Raw genomic sequence first — 16,809 nt, forward strand, 5'->3', positions numbered from 1 at the left:
GCTGTTCTCTGTACCTACAAGCTCTGTTTTAGACCGTGTTCTTGTCATCTAATAAACCTCTGTTTTCCTGGCTGGCTGAGAGTCACGTCTGACTGCGAAGTGGGGGGGCAGGACCCTCTGGCTTCCCCAGGACCCCGCCTGGGCGGACTCGCTGTGGGAAGCGCACGGAGGGGCAGATGCTGAATGCTCCAAGGTCAGACCCAGGAGATGAAGCCGTGTGAGCTTCTTGCCCTGAAGACAGTCTGCTCCGAGGGAGAGGAGGTTCCCCAAAGTCCTGACTGGCTTTGTGGGGAGCAGTTCCAGAGCATCGTCCGGGAACTCCGTGACACTAGTGTCCCAGGGCCATGCTATGCGGCACACACGCCTCCTCTCCAGCACACTCAGTTACACCCAGTGGCCCAGGAGCCACGCGCCTTCCCCCCGCTGGACACGTGCTCTAGGCTGTCGAAGCAGTCACGGTGTCTGAGCTCTGTCCAGCCACGCAGCAGCCCCCGGCCTAGCAGCGGTTCGTTCTCTCTAGCCCTCTCCCCAGGAGGAGCTGCGCAGCGTATGAACTGGGGCTGGGGCTTTTCTAACTAACCCCTAGGTGCCCTGCGCTGGGGGTCTAGCCCTGTGTCACGGAGTATGGGGGGGACACATGGCCCTGCACTCCCGGCTTCCTGCGATTCACCATGACTCTCAGCCAGCCAGTAAAGCAGAAGGTTTATTTAGATGACAGGAATACAGTCCAAGACAGGTCTTGCAGGCACAGACAACAGGACCCCCTCAGTTAGGTCCAGCTTGGGGTCCCAGGGCACCCCAGCCCCTTGGGAGGTCAGAGCCCCGTCTGCCTCCCAGCCATGTCACCAGCCAGCTCTGAACTCTCTCTCCAGCCTTTGTTCAGTTTCCCGGGCAAAGGTGTCACCTGGCCTCTAACCCCTTCCTGGGTTCTCACGTTACATGCACAGGTATTCTCGGTCGGTCAGTCTCCCATCCCCCAATGCAGACTACCCTAGCCACACTCCCCTGTCAGCATTCGAAGACCACAGTAAGAACAGTCCCAGTTCGTCACACCCTGCACGGGGCTGGGGACCTCCACCAGCAGCGTCTGCACAATCCCGTCGCTGCTCCCTGAGCTACAGCCAACAGGGAGGCCTCCCAGTGACCCCGAACCCGCCACGTGCCCTGGGCTGCTGTTCCCAAGGGGGAGGGACTTTCATCTTGTTGCTAGATTCAGCTGCCAGCCCTCGGTGTCTGTCAGACTACAGAGCCCCCATCACCAGACACCTCCTCCCACACCACAATCGAGTCACCTCTGGGCCGTGACCTGGACAAACCAATGAGTGAGTCACTAGACTCGGACTCTCAATCAGCGTTTCCAGGCCTTGACTCCTCCTTGGGGCTCTTTTCTGAACCTTTCCAGTGCGTCCAATGACCTTTGCTGAGCGTAGCCCCAGGGCTGGTCTCACTGGAGTAGCCCACACAGGCAATTCCACCTCCGGCCACTCCTGGCGACAGCCCTGCTCACCCAGCCTAGGAGCCCCTCTGGGCTACATGCCGCACGGGCCCGTGTTCGGCTGCTTTCCCCACGACCCCCAGGTCCTTCCCCGAGCCACTGCTCCCCAGGATACAGCCCCAGCTGGGGAGCACGACCCCCACCCTGGCCCCCGCTGGCTGCCCCCGCGGTTAGCCGGATTAAAGCACATTAAAACTCCTGCCAGGGATGGTCTAGAGCAGGGGTTGGCAGTGGTGTGCCGAGTCTTCATTTATTCACTCTGATTTAAGGTTTCGCGTGCCAGTAATACATTTTAACGTTTTCAGAAGGTCTCTTTCTATAAGTCTATAATACATAACTAAACTATTGTTGTATGTAAAGTAAATAAGGTTTTTAAAATGTTTAAGAAGCTTCATTTAAAATTAAATTAAAATGCAGAGCCCCCTGGACCGGTGGCCAGGAGCCGAGCAGTGTGAGTGCCACTGAAAATCAGCTCGCGTGCCACCTTCGGCACGTGTGCCATAGGTTGCCTACCCCTGGTCTAGAGAATACTTAGTCCTGCCCCGCGTGCAGGGGACTGGATTAGGTGACCTCTCGAGGTCCTTCCCAGCCCTACGACTCTGTGATTCTATGATCTCGTTCACAATAGCTTTATGACGGCTGTGTGTGCCTCAGTTTCCCCACATGCTGCACTGTTACCTGGGGAGGGGGAAGGCCTGTCTGCTCTCAGGGCAGGCTGGGAGTCGCTAGCTGCCGGGGCCCTAACCTCATAGCAGTGCAGCATGAGAGGACAATGGCAAATCCAATGGCCAGGACCTGGACACCCAGCAACCCAAGCTCCAGAGAGATCTGGCCCCCCTGAGCTACAGCCCCCAGCTCGGGATCACAGGACAGGGAGGGGGGTTACGTGGGGCTGCGGGAACCAATTGAGGCCCATGTGGGAACTGACCAAGGAGGCCGCACAGACAGACAGAGCCGGACCCCAGGGTTCCCCACAGCCGGGCTGGGCTCGGGGCTGGCCAGGACGGACCCTGCTTCACCCTTCATTGTCCCGAGCTGCCCTAAGGCCCCTAGGCCGGGTGCCCGCTAACGACTGAACCCGGCTGTGCCCGCGCTGGGAGTGTCCCTGCCGGGGCTGGGCGAGGGGCCCTGATCCCTGCGAGCGGCCGAGTCTCCCTCAGGGGTGTCTCCGGGGGACTCGCTGCCCGGAGCTCGGGGGGGTGGAGCTGCAGGCGCAAGGGCCAGTCTAGGGGGCGGTGAGGCCGGATGGCTCACCCTGGAGGCAGAGCGGGACCCCCGGGGGGCTGGCCCAGTGAAGGGGCCTCCCAGAGACCGTCCCAAAGCTGGGGGTGCAGCCCTGACCCTGTGGGTCTGTGACAGAGCCCCTCTTCCCCAGCAATGCCGGGTGCTCTGGGGAACTGACCCCACTCAAAACGCCCCCGTGGAGAATGGTTCCCCATTTACAGCTTTTTTAGAGATGGCGGATGGGAGTGCGCCCGGCATGGGGAGCGGAAGGCGGGGAGCTCTGGGATGGTCCATGGGTCCTGTGGGGTTCACTCCGTGCGCTTGGACTGGCCCAGAGCAGCTTTCCCCTGCACTGGACACCGCTGCACCCCCAGAGCCGAGCTGCCGACTGCAGTCTTCAGCCCCGAGCTTTGGGCTCTTTTAGCCATCCCTGGCCCAGGTCACTAAGGTCAGAGACCGCGACTGGGGCAGGCTGGGTTTGGGGAGCCAGCGGAGGATGGTGGGAGTGTGCTCAGGGCAGCCTGTGCGGCCAAGGAGACGCGCCGCGCTGCAGTGCGCTGTACTGGTGGGAGCTTTCTAATGACCGACGGCTCCCTGCCCAGGTACAGCAGAACAACCCAGGACAGGTCGCCACCCGCCACAATGGGCTGGAGTGTCCAGCCAACTGCAGAATCGCAGCGCCCGGATGCTGCTGTGCGAGCGAGGAATCCGAGTGCATTCCTCGACTCTGGCCTTAGCCCCCCGAATCCTCAACGCCCCGCCAGGCCATTCTCTGGCCACCAGTATCAGCTCCCTCCCGCGGCTCCATTCAGCCAGCGCTCTGCACCTCGGAGCACTGGGCTGCTGCAGTGGGAGCGGTGTGCGATAGGCAGAGCTGTGTGTCACCTGCACGCTGCTGGCCCAGTTGAACCTGTTCCCCTGGTGGCTTCCCAGCAGTGTGGAAAGGTCCCGAGAGGGGCCTAGTGGTGCAAGGGAAGTTTCCCCTGCATGGCCATCTTCTGGGGTGCATCCTTCCAGGATGCTGGAGGGTAGGGCTAGGGTCCAGAGGGACCTAGACAAATTGGTGGATTGGGCCAAAAGAAATCTGATGAGGTTCAACAAGGACAAATGCAGAGTCCTGCACTTAGGACGGAAGAATCCCATGCACTGCTACAGACTAGGGACCGAATGGCTAGGTAGCAGTTCTGCAGAAAAGGACCTAGGGGTTACAGTGGACGAGAAGCTGGATATGAGTCAACAGTGTGCTCTTGTTGCCAAGAAGGCTAACGGCATTTTGGGCTGTATAAGTAGGGGCATTGCCAGCAGATCGAGGGACGTGATCATTCCCCTCTATTTGGTATTGGACTACTGTGTCCAGATGAGTACGCGTTACTACAAGAAGGTTGTGGAAAAACTGGAAAGAGTCCAGCGGAGGGCAACAAAAATGATTAGGGGTCTGGAGCACATGACTTATGAGGAGAGGCTGAGGGAACTGGGATTGTTTAGTCTCCAGAAGAGAAGAATGAGGGGGGATTTGATAGCAGCCTTCAACTACCTGAAGGGGGTTCCAAAGAGGATGGATCTAGACTGTTCTCAGTGGTGGCAGATGACAGAACAAGGAGCAATGGTCTCAAGTTGCAGTGGGGGGGGTCTAGGTTGGATATTCAGAAACACTATTTCACTGGGAGGGTGGTGAAGCACTGGAATGGGTTCCCTAGGGAGGTGGTGGAATCTCCTTCCTTAGAGGTTTTTAAGGCCCGGCTTGACGAAGCCCTGGCTGGGATGATTTAGTTGGGAATTGGTCCTGCTTTGAGCAGGGGGTTGGACTAGATACCTCCTGAGATCTCTTCCAACCCTGATATTCTATGACTGAGACCACGGCAGCACCTTACCCTGGGCCCTGCCCCTCCCTCGGGCAGCACGGCCGTGTCCCAGGGCCGACAGTGGTGGGTACAGGAGTAGCCGAGTCTGCCTCTCTCCACTGCCAGCAGCAGATCCCCATCACAGCCAGTCGGGCGGTTTCTGTCCCATGCCCTGGTCTCAATCCGGGTTGTCCCAGGCCCATGGTTTCCTAGCTGCCTTGGGCTCCCGGCTAGGAGCTGCTCAGGATTGTCACTGGGCTGCGTTTGCTCCTTCATCCCACCCAGGTCCCCGAGGGCATCCCTGGACCCTCGTCCTGGTGGACTGCCACAAGCTCGTACCGTCTCCTCCATGGCAGATCCCCGGGGAGCGGCCCCTTGGCCTGCAGGGCCTGCCAGGATGACAAGCGGTCCCTGCAGCTGAGCCCAGCAAGGCTGAGCAGGCAGCGGAGGGGGAATGACAGACATCCTGGCTACTTCTGCGCCGGGGCGGTGGCTGAGGCAGAGCTCTGGGCAACACTAGCCCCATCATGGCATCCGGCCGTGCCCAAAACTCCTCCCATGTTGGGGGTCTCTGGACGCATCCCGGCCATCCGCACGGCCTCCACAAGGATCTCCCTGGTCCGCCGGGGGTCAGCAGCCTGCCTCCCACCTGTGCCTGGGACATGCCTGTGCCTGTGATCAGCGGCGCTCTGGGGGAGCCAGCAACGAGCCGCTGGCTGTGGCGAGCAGCAAGAGCCCATCTCTCCCCCTGCCTAGAGCCCAGCGCAGGACACCCCTCAGCACAGCTCTCTGCCCCATGCCCAGCAGCAGGCAAGGAGCAGAGACGGAAAGGAACCACCACCAGGATACGATACCGCCTGCCCAGGGTTACTGCGTCTGCAGCTCACAGGACGGGCTCAGAGACGGGCGGGGAGCACGCGAGCCTGCCGGAGCAGGGACTGCTCAGCATGGCTGGATACAGATGGGCCAGCGAAGGTGGACCGCGGGCTCCCGTTTGCCCTCTCACAACACAAGGACAAGGGGACCCTGCCAGACTGAAAGGCAGCACATTGAAAACGGATCCCACAGCAGCCAATTAACCTGTGGAACTCACTGGCACAGGCCCCAGCTAGCCAGGTGCTTACGTGGTCCCTATCCCATGCTCAGCGGGAACTGACGGACAGGCCGGCAGACCCCATGCAGCGCACTGGAGCCTGCCAGGAAGACATGGGTCCCAAGCAGAGGCTGCGGGTTCCACCCGACTGCACTAGCAGCAGCCCCCCCGACCCCCCACGTGCCCACAGCTCCGCCAGCCTTGGGGGGCAGAGCCCCAGGAGGCAGGTGCTTTGCCTCACTGCCAGCATGGCCCGGGCTCAAGGCTCTGCTCACCCTCGGCGGGTGCCAGCGAAAAGGAGGAATTCAGCCGTAACAGGCACTAATCCCCACAGCTGCTTTTCATCCAGCACATTCCTCACAGGATCTAATGTTCCACAGTTAAAGAGCCACCAGGAACCGGCCCAGGCAGGACGGGGCCCCAGCCCCTCCCGGTTGCCCTCGAACACAGCACCCTGGGGAGGGAGGGAGGCACGGCCTGCCCCCTCCCCTGCCCCCAAAGCTCAGGTTTCGTATGCCGGTCCCGTCCCAGGAGAGCTGCGCTGACGTGCGGGCCACAGTGAGCTCACGCCCCCAAGCGGAGGGGCAGGACCCCTCAGCCCAGTGCTGGCCTGATGCTCCCCACCCCGAGGAGGCTACCAGCAGGCATTAGCACTGGCACCCAGGCGCCCCAGCCACGGGCCAGGCCCCGCTGTGCCAGGCGCTGGACACACAGAGCCACACGCCGGTGCCTGGCCCAGAGAGGGGACGGCCTACTCTGACCTCCCACCTTGCCTCGGCACCCAGGGCCTGTGAGGAGTCCCAGGAGACATGCAGCCCTTCCCCCTGCACTGAGATGTACTCACTCCCTTCCCGACCCATGGGCACCTGCCAGCCCCCCGGCTCCTGCCCCACCCCACTGGCACTTTCCAATCCCCAGGCCCTGAATACCAAACGGGAGAGGTTTGCTGCTCTCTGGAGAGGCCTTTGACTCAGTCCTGCTTCCACCGCTGAGCCCGGGGCAGAGCGGGGGGAAATCCCAACCTAGCCCAGCGCTCACCGGCGCAGCGTGGGACAAAGGCTCTGAACCGCGGGAGCAGCTGGCCCCTGCCCACCTCTCTCCTCCCCAGCGGGAAGGCACTTTGCAATACACATCTATGGAAATCAGCCCCGGCAGCGTTCACCGCAACACAACCCGAGCCCTGGCCAGAGACCAGGGGCAGTCAGGAGACCCCCCCCCCGCCCCGGAACCAGCAGCAGGAGGCCCCCGCCAACAGCTGGAAAGGTGCAACCCAAGGCAGCTGTCGGGGGTGCCCCAGAGGCAGGGCTGGGATCTGATGGGGCCGCGCTAGGTCTGCCAGCAAGAAGGGGGCGAGGAACCCCGTTACCCAAGCTCAGCTGGGGCAGAGAGTCAACGAGGTCCAGAGCCTTCCTGCTGCCCAGAGCACCCGGGAGCTCCCACCCTCGGCAGAGAGGCCCTGGCATCCCCGGACTCCAGCGGAGCGCCGAATGCTGGGAGACGGCGCTGCAGGCCACCCCCATTTCTACAGCCAGCTGGGGCCCCACTCCACAGGCTGGCTTCCTCCCCCAGCGCCCCACACAGCTTGGCCCCTGCCAGGCGATCGGAGGGCCCTGTCCCTCCCAGCCCACACGGCCTCGCCCAGCCTTTGGGTCTCGTGCTCTGTCCTGGGATGCCAGGCTCTGCGCATGCCTCAGGCCCAGCAGGACCCCTGCCTGCAAACCAACCCCTTCTGCCCAGTCACGGCCAGGCCAGGGAGCTCTGTCTTCCCTCCCATGTCCATGGTGAGAATTGAGGCGTCTCCAGACAGGGCAAGGCAAGCCTGGCCCATGAGCCCACCTGCTCAGCACCCCCTGCCGGCCCCCAGCAGCCTCCCCAGACCGTCCTGTGTCAGACAGAGATCTCAACACGGTGACTCCAGCAGCACCATTCCAACATCCCTGCCCCTCCGCACAGCAACCCCGCTCCACAAGACCGAGTGCAAAGCCGGCACGCCCGGGGGGCGCAAGGGGCCTGCAGAACGGCTGGCCTGAAGCACAGAGGGAGGCAACGCAGGCTGCAGAGCACCTGGGCACAGAGCAGCCTTCCCAAGGTGCTGGCAGAGGTCCATGCCAGGCAGACGGCTAGCAGGTGAGTGGGGGCGGCTAGCACTGCCCTGTCTCTGGACCTACTAGCTACAATGGGCTGGGCGGTCTGGCCCTTGGGCAGCGAGACATCCCCTGAGGGCCTGCGGGAGGGAGGCTGCGGGAGCCCATGCAGAAGGTGACAGAGGGTTTCTGATCACCCCGTTGCCAGGCCTCATGCCCAGCCTGTCACCACCTCCCGTCACTCTCGGCTCGTCCCAGGGCCAGGGGAGGTACCACACCAGGAGCCGGTAGCCGTTACCTGGCACCGCAGGGCGTGAAGTCGGTGGGGGAACCCGCCCAGGGAGCAGCATAGTCCGGACCCTCTCCAGCCTGCACCAGTGTCTCCGCCCCCAGCACAGGGACCCCAGAGTCCAGCTCCGAGACCCCTGGGCTCTGGTGGGCACCGTGCCCCCTGCCAGACACTTCTCCCCAGCAGCGGCTGAGCCCCAAAGAATGCCAGCCCGGAGGGGAGGCCCATGGAGGCTGCCGGCCGCAGCAAGTGCAGCTTGGTTCCAGCTGGAGCACTGCAAGCTGGGAGCTGTAGTTCCCACGTGCCTGGCCATAGGGCCCAGCTGGACCACATCTGGCCCTGGGCTCACACAGTGGCCTGCTCTGACCAGAGTAACTGGCCCCAACCAGCCTCCTTCCCCCAGGCAGAGCGGGGGGTCGTGCAATAGCTCCCTGCTACACGCCCCCTCTCCACCTCACCTGGTGACCACCCCCTCCCCCGGGACGCAGCGCACCCCCTCCCCACATTCCCCCTCCCCGGCGCACCCGTCTGCTAAGTGAGACCAGGGCCCTGGCGCGAGGGAGTCCCTAGTCTAGGTCTGGCGGCGCAGCCTGGCTCCGGTGCCCCGGCTCCGCTGGCACGCACAGAGCTGCAGCAAATCGCACGGGCAGCGGCCCCAGCACAGCTCCCAGTGCCCTCCTCTTCCCCCACAACCGGAGAGGCGCCAAGCCCCCCCAGGGCAGGGGAGCGCCTGCACCCCACTCACCCCACAGCATGGCCTCCCGCGCAGGGATCCCGGGCACCCAGCCTCACAGGCTTTGCTTCTCAGCAAGTTGCTTCTTGCTTAATGCAGAGGCTGCCGGGGCGTCTGCCCACCTCCGGGAGAGCCCTGGAAGGAGGAGCAGGCGACACAGCTGGGCAGCCGCGGGCCCCTCAGCCAGGAGTGGGAGCTGCCATCCCACCCCACAGGCCGGGACTGCTGCTGCCCGTTTGCTGGGGCAGAGCTCTGCTCTGCCGGGCCAGCCCAGTGCCAACGCTGGACCTGGGTGCAAGGGCGCCACCTCTCCGTCCTGTCCCAGCGAGCGCTGCCCAGCGGCTCCGAGCCCGCACGCCTGCCTCACGCTGGAGGCTTTTATACTCGTGTGAAAGGGAAAAGCAGCCGCGGCCAGACTTTGTTTCAGCAAGTCTGTAACAGGCGCGTTCCCCAAACAAGGCTGCCGGTGCCAAGTCTCTGTAACTGCTCCTCCGAGCCCGGCGGCTGCAGCGAGCCCACCCGCTGGGCACAGCCGGCCTGCGCTGGGCGGGGAGCCTGGCTCGCAGCACAAAGGAGGCCAATGTCCAGCACTGGCTGCAGAGCGGGGGTGGGAGAGAGGAGGAAAAGGAGCAGCAGAGGAGTGAATGTAACCACTTCACCTGGGTCTGAGGGGGAGGCGCTCAGCTACCCTGGCAAGGGGGTCATGAGTCAGGGCAATGGGGTGAGATTGGGGAGGGGCTGGGGATCTGGCCCGAGCGCACCCAGCGCTGGCAGGCGGGAGGAGAGGCTGGATCTGGCCCCACAGGGGAGCTGGGGATCTGGCCTGAGGGCACCCAGCATTGGCAGGCAGGAGAGGCCGGCTCTGGCCCCACAGGGGGGCTGGGGAGCTGGCCGAGTGCACCCAGTGTGGGAGGCAGGGCCAGCTCTGGCCCTGCAGGAATTCCACAGGAGCTGAACGCAGAACCTGGGGAATCTCACCAAGTGCCAGGCCTGGAAAGGCAGCAGCAGCTTCTCGGAGAATGCTCACTGGCCAAAAGGGCACCGGAGCAGGACTCCAGACTGGGTCAACCTGCCTTCCATCTCCCCTGTGAGAGGGCCCTTGCCAGAGCAGGTCCCACTGCCCAGACACTCTGCCCCACGGGACTCTTTCCAATTTTTCCACATCCTTCTTGTAGTGTGGGGCTCAAAACTGGACACAGTACTCCAGATGTGGCCTCACCAATGTCAAATAAAGGGGAATGATCACGTCCCTTGATCTGCTGGCAATGCCCCTAGTTATACAGCCCAAAATGCCGTTAGCCTTCTTGGCAACAAGGGCACACTGTTGACTCATCTCTAGCTTCTCGTCCACTGTGACCCCTAGGTCCTTTTCTGCAGAACTGCTGCCTAGCTACTCGGTCCCTAGTCTGTAAGAGTGCATGGGATTCTTCTGTCCTAAGTGCAGGACTCTGCACTTGTCCCTGAATCTCATCAGATTTATTTTGTCTACTGGACCCTATCCCTGCTCCCCCGCCAGGAGAGCTGTACAGGAATCCGCATGTTGCCACAGGAGTCCCCCCCGCTGGCCTGTTCAGTATCTGATACAACATCCTGCAGCAGGAAGTTGCACAGGTAGCTGGAATCGCAGGCAGGTCTGAGTCTCCAAGCTTGGGCTTTTGCAATTCCCTTCCCATGCTGCACCGACAAAGCACTGGGCCTTCCCACCTGCCAAGGGAGCACCGCATCCATCCAGCGCGCAGCTACGCTCCCCCAGAGCAGTGCCAACGAGTCACACAGCCATGGCTGGTGAGGAAACTGCATCCCGTCCGGGTGCACAAGGACCAAGCCCCAGTGACACATGGGTCTGTCACCTGCCAGATGGACTCGGCCGTGTTGCCTGGCTAAGTGCCAAGTGGCCATCTCGGGAAACTCCAATGAGTACAGAGCGTGCAGCTCAGCTGGCGAGCTGCCACTGGCTACCAGCACGTCGCACCCAGCCTCCATTCGCTGCACTTGTGCCCCCCAGAATAGCAAGTCCAGGCGTCGATCCTTATCCTCCAGGTTATCTGAAAGGGTCCACAGCTCGGCTCTGTCCAGCGCCTGGGCAAGGGACGGAGCTTGCTCAGGGGCCAGTCCCAGCCTGGAGCAAACCCCACAGGACCCACAGACCAACCTAGAGCTCCCCACCTTCCGCTTCCCATGCCAGGTGCACTCCTCTGACCTGCCGTCTCTCCTATGCAGAGAGCACAGGGTACAAGCAGCCTCCCCCCTACGCCCATACTTACAGGAGGGGGGGCTATCACAGGAAGCCGGGACCCTGGAGGTCCAGAGGCACAGGCTGCTGCCCTGTGGCCTTCCCGGGATTGGCTGCGGGAGCTTGATGGAGTTTGCGTAACAAGAAGTTTGGGGGGACAATCCCAGGCTGTAAGGAACTACCTGGGGAACCAAGGTTTGATGGGGGCTCTTCCCTCGAGCAGAGCTGGCCAAGCTCCAGGTCGGAGAGAAGGCGAGCATTTCTAACAGGGAGGGAAGGGAGCCACTCACCAAGGCTGCAGACGAGCCTCTGTTGCTGGCAATGTTGAAATCAGGCTTGGCTGGTTTTCTAAAAGCCCTGCTCTAGTCCAGCCGGGAATGAATGCAGGCCAGCCCTGGGGCCGAGGTCAGGATCACAGGCCCCAGAACCGCTGGTCCCCTCGGGGTGGGGGAGAGACGGAGGACAAGCTGCCCACGGCAGACCCCCTGGTGCGGAGAGCTGTGTACAGATGTGAACAGCTCGGGGCAGAGAAAGCACTGCAGCCTTCCGGCCCGAACCATCCGCTCAGGAACCCCAGCGAAGGGGGCACAAGGATGGCCCGCGGGTGGGGGCTGCTGTATTTTCTGTCAGTCAGTCCAGAGCTCCTGGGCACCAGGCGCTCGCAGACCCAGCCTGGCACTGCTGAGCCGGTGCAGTTTGCTCTACGTCCCATATGGGAAGCCCCCGGAGGAGCTCTTGGCGCCGACGCCATGAGGGCCCCGGAGAGCTGGCACTGGCAGTAACAGCACGGGCTCCGCTCCTCGCCATGGGAAGGGCTGCCCGGCCCAGCGCTGGGGGACCCTCCTCCCCTCTTCGCCCAAACGCCAGGGACTCCAGAGTTCTCAAGCCCAATCCCATGCTGGGATCCAGGGACCAGAGCCGAGTGCAGAGTCCCAGGGAGTTTCTCCAGAGCCCCCCAGAGGGGCTGTCCCCTCTCAGTCCCGGAGCAGGGGTCTCTGTGTGCAGCCCTCAGCCTCCACGGGGCTCCAGCCCCTCCTGCGGCCACCTCGCCTGATCTGCTGCCCCCAGCCGCTCCCCCTCCTACTCACGCCTTCCCCTGTGAATCGTCACCACAAGACTTGCTTCCTCCCCGCCCAAACTGTCCAGCCAAGGGGCCTCCTGGTGAACCCAGCAAGACCCTGCCGGTCCCCCCGCAGCCCGTGCCAGCGGGCGGGGTGTCCTCATGGAGAGACCCCCAGGCCGCCCACCCCTTCGGGTAGCTGCAGCAAAGGCACTGGCACTGCTCCCTGCTCTAGCCGCCACCCCTCCTGGCTAGAGGGTCCCCAGCCCAGCAGGGAAGGACTCGGAAGGTTAACAGCACCCAGCCTCGCAGCAGGCCTTGGAGGGCAGGAGACAGAGCGGAGCAGCCTAGCTGGGCACCCCTCCCCTACAGAACAAGGCAGCCCAGCTGGGAATGGGGACAGTGCGAGGTAGGGCCCCGACAGGTGTGACTCACCAGCCCCCCAGGGCAGCGCACGCCCGGGCCAGCGCCCATCTGCCTAGCTCAGGGGCCAAGAGCCGCGACAGCCGCAGACCCAAGGACATGCCTGGGCTGCAGTTCCACTGCCCGGGGGACCTAAGCTAAGCTGGGTGGGGTCCGTCTGCACCCGCCCCCATTGGACTGCAGCAGGGACAGAGCAGAGACGGGCGCCCCTCGAGGGAGCCATCCAAGCACCCGTGCCCTGGAGCAGGGGGATTGCCATCCTGCTTCCCGTGGCGCCCGCCCAGGCAGAAGCCGCGACCGAAGGAAACGGACTGAGGTGCCACCCAGAGGGCTGTGCCGGGAGCTGCTCCGGCCCAGCGGCAGGGCGGAGACTGACAGGTGCCAGCCAGGGCGGATCGTTAGGGCAATGAAATCCCTCTGCCTTTGGCAGCCTGCTTGAAGCACTCCAGTGACCCCGAAGAGCCTGAAAGGGGGCTGGGCGCCCGGCCCCCTGTGGGCAGTGGGGCTAATTGCTCTAACAGAGCATGCTCCGCACAGACCCCCCCCAGCAGCCGAGGGAGCCTCAGACAGGCTGTACCGTGGGGGGGAGCCCTTCCTCCTCCCAGCCCGGCCTTCCTGACTCCACACAAAGCGACCCGACGCCACGGGAGCGGTGCTAATGAGAGCCCGAGCTGCGGGAGGAGTGGCCCCACCCCCACACTCTGCTGGGAGGAACACGGCACGGCCAACGCCGTCCCCACGCAGCTCCGGCAGCCCTCGCCCCTGCGCCCCCAGCACTGCCAGCGCCCTGGGACCCTGGCCCCACTGCTACCCCCATCCCCTGCCACCCCCACACACTGCCAGCACCCATCCCCCTGCCACCCCCCACGCACTGTCAGCGCCCCAGGACCCTGGCCCCACTGCTACCCCCATCCCCCTGCCACCTCCCCACACACTGTCAGCACCCCGGGACCCTGGCCCCACTGCTACCCCCATCCCCCTGCCACCTCCCCACACACTGTCAGCGCCCCGGGGCCCTGGCCCCACTGCTACCCCCATCCCCCTGATACGCCCCACACACACACACTGTCAGCGCTTCCGGAGCCCTCACCCCTTCGCCCCCGCAGCACTGCTGCTACCCCCATCGCCCCACACACACCCCCTGCCAGTGCCTCAGGGACCCTGGCCCCAGCGCTACCCCATCCCCCGCACACACAGTCACTCCCCCCACAGCTGGCACCACCCCCGCCACATGGCCAGCGCCTCAGCCCAGCAGGCAGGGCGGCAGAGAACACGCTCATCTTCTTCCCCCCAGCGGTGACCCCCTGGGCCCCACAGACAGACGCAGCCGCAGGACACCGGCACTGGGGCCCGTGGAACAGGCGGCAGAAAGCCACATCCGGCACATCAACAAGGGAGAGGAATCGGGCTGGACAAGTGCCCCCTACATCGCTCAACCGCTCCCAGCATCACGCAGCCACAAGGTGCCACCCTTACCCAGCGCGGGACACAGCACACGCCCACTGGCCGGCCACTAGCCCCCCAGGCCTGCAAGGGGCCACCAGCGACACAAATCAGCAACTCTCAGCAGAGCCCAGGAACCTTTGAGCACAGCAAACGCATGTCATGGGCTAGCCAACTCCTCAGCAGAGCAGGGCTGGATGAGCTGGGGGCAGGGACAGAGCTGGGGAGGGGAGCCCAGGGCTGGACCAGCGGCGGGCAGGGGCAGGGACAGAGCTGGGGAGGGGAGCCCAGGGCTGGACGAGTGGCGGGCAGGGACAGAGCTGGGGAGGGGAGCCCAGGGCTGGACGAGCGGCGGGCAGGGGCAGGGACAGAGCTGGGGAGGGGAGCCCAGGGCTGGATGAGCGGCGGGCAGGGGCAGGGACAGGGACAGAGCTGGGGAGGGAAGCCCAGGGCTGGACGAGTGGCGGGCAGGGACAGAGCTGGGGAGGGGAGCCCAGGGCTGGACGAGCGGCAGGCAGAGGCAGGGACAGAGCTGGGGAGGGGAGCCCAGGGCTGGATGAGCGGCGGGCAGGGACAGGGACAGAGCTGGGGAGGGGAGCCCAGGGCTGGACGAGTGGCGGGCAGGGACAGAGCTGGGGAGGGGAGCCCAGGGCTGGACGAGCGGCGGGCAGGGGCAGGGACAGGGACAGAGCTGGGGAGGGGAGCCCAGGGCTGGACGAGCGGCGGGCAGGGACAGAGCTGGGGAGGTGAGCCCGGGGCTGGACGAGCGGCGGGCAGGGACAGAGCTGGGGAGGGGAGCCCAGGGCTGGATGAGCGGCGGGGACAGAGCTGGGGAGGGGAGCCCAGGGCTGGACGAGCGGCAGAACTGGGGAGGGGAGCCCAGGGCTGGACGAGCGGCGGGCAGGGACAGAGCTGGGGAGGTGAGCCCGGGGCTGGACGAGCGGCGGGCAGGGACAGAGCTGGGGAGGGGAGCCCAGGGCTGGACGAGCGGCAGAGCTGGGGAGGGGAGCCCAGGGCTGGACGAGCGGCGGGCAGGGACAGAGCTGGGGAGGTGAGCCCGGGGCTGGACGAGCGGCGGGCAGGGACAGAGCTGGGGAGGGGAGCCCAGGGCTGGACGAGCGGCGGGCAGGGACAGAGCTGGGGAGGTGAGCCCGGGGCTGGAAGAGCAGGGGCTGCGAGTCAGGAGTGAGGAGCACTGCAGTTGGATGGAGGAACCTTGGCCTGGAAGAGCAGGAGGCTGGAAAGGTGGGGCACTGACAGCTGAGGAGATACCTGGCTCGGAGGTGCACCTTGCAGCCCCGAACTGTCCCTCCCGTACATGGCTGTCAGCCGGCCATGGGAGGTCTCTGAAGCAGACAGAACAGCTGCAGTACCCGGGGGTGTCTACCCAACATCATTGTCCTACGTCAAACCAAACATCTGGAGCTTCCCGCACACTCCCTGCACCACAGCAATGAGCCACCTCCGCCTGGGCGCAGCGTACGGACAGACTCACCTGCACAGTGACTTCCAGCGCCGCTGGAGCTCAGGACGGGCAGCGCAGAGAAGGGACTGATCCACTCAGCACCATTCCACCAGTCACTGAAATACAGAAAGGACAGTAAGGGGTTAACAGCAGTGCCCCTGGCTCCACTTCACTGCCTCCCCCAGATCCCCCTTCTCTCCAGGTGACACCAATGCCAACCCTCGGGGTGCTAGCGCCAAGCACAGGAATGCCAAAGTGGCTCCAGTCACAATTGTATGGTACCATCGCTCCCCAAAGCATGCTGGGAGAAGACTCGCAGAGCCAGGGTGGATCAGGGCATTAGACACGGGATCGATACCCTCAAGGGGACTCTGGCTCCAATCCGTCCCCAAGGCATGGGGAACAGCTGGCTCAGGGGGGCAGGGAATGGGGACACGGGGCTTTTCCTCTCTAGGGGACACCAGCTCCAGTCCTGCCCCAAGGCAGGGGCCTGGCTGGCTCAGGGGAGGAGTAAGGAATGGACACAGAGAATGTCATGTCCAGGGTGATCCAGGCATTCCCGGTTTCCAGGCTTGATTGCTGAGACTTATTATAGAGGTTCTCAGAAAGCCACTCGTTAGGGCTGCGTGCTGAAATAGGCTTCAAAGCCCTGTTTCTGGCCCTGCTCCAGACACCCCTTGACCCAAACGACCGTCACTCACATTCGAAGGCCAGAAGGGACCCGTTTGCCCAGAGAACCACACCAGGGCTGGTAAAGGAACGGCCACCCCCCTATCCCAGCATCCAACCCGGCACTGCAGTGTGTGCTGGAGTGGGCCTGGCAGAGAGTTGCCCAGGTGGGAGGGGCTGGCGAAGGGCGCAAGGCAGGCAGAGTTCAGGCTGGGCTGGTGGAACGGGGGAGCCTCTGGCTGGGCCAGGGCTAGATCCACATTCATCTCCTTGCACTTGTGGGCACGAGTCAGGCACGCCGTGTGTGCCACAAACCGAACTGCTTCACACCCGCGCTCCTGCACGTGCACTGCCCCTGAAGATGCGGCTGGACAGCCTCGGAAAGCTCCCGCTGGTGCAGAACACAGCAGCCTGTCTGCTCAGCAGCGTAGGGCTGGCTCCAATAACAGTTCTCCACTCTGCACCTTCTCCCCACTGAACAGAGGCTAATTCAAGGTTTCTGCCCTGATTTGCAAAGCCCTCCATGGGGCTGGCCCTAGCTCCGAGAGCCCTTGTGACAAAGTGGGAATTGTTTGTAATTTTTCCCTGAAACTAGCATGTGCCTTGGTTTCCCCTACACTTTGCATGGCTGCGAGGGGGGTGGGGGGGTGAACAGAATTACCATCTGGATGGAATGAAGAGTCATTAAGGATCTGGTTGAAACCACCCCAGGTCACCAAGGGGGTCAGCGAGACAATGGAGCAGCAGCTCCTCCAGG

The 16,809-nt window shown here is 63.8% G+C and overlaps 1 protein-coding gene across 8 annotated transcripts in view; it reads right to left on the reverse strand.

Annotated features, from left to right (window-relative positions):
- SLC4A2 (solute carrier family 4 member 2) overlaps positions 1 to 16,809 on the reverse strand; it is a 68,183-nt gene that overhangs the window by 47,484 nt on the left and 3,890 nt on the right. For all 8 annotated transcript variants that reach the window (XM_065586464.1, XM_065586468.1, XM_065586471.1 and 5 more), the window contains one exon: positions 15,414 to 15,499. The gene's annotated coding sequence lies outside the window, so the exon portion shown is untranslated. The remainder of the gene's footprint in view (positions 1 to 15,413; positions 15,500 to 16,809) is intronic.

This window comes from Chrysemys picta, chromosome 2, assembly GCF_011386835.1.
Source record: "Chrysemys picta bellii isolate R12L10 chromosome 2, ASM1138683v2, whole genome shotgun sequence".
Lineage (NCBI taxonomy): Eukaryota > Metazoa > Chordata > Testudines > Emydidae > Chrysemys > Chrysemys picta.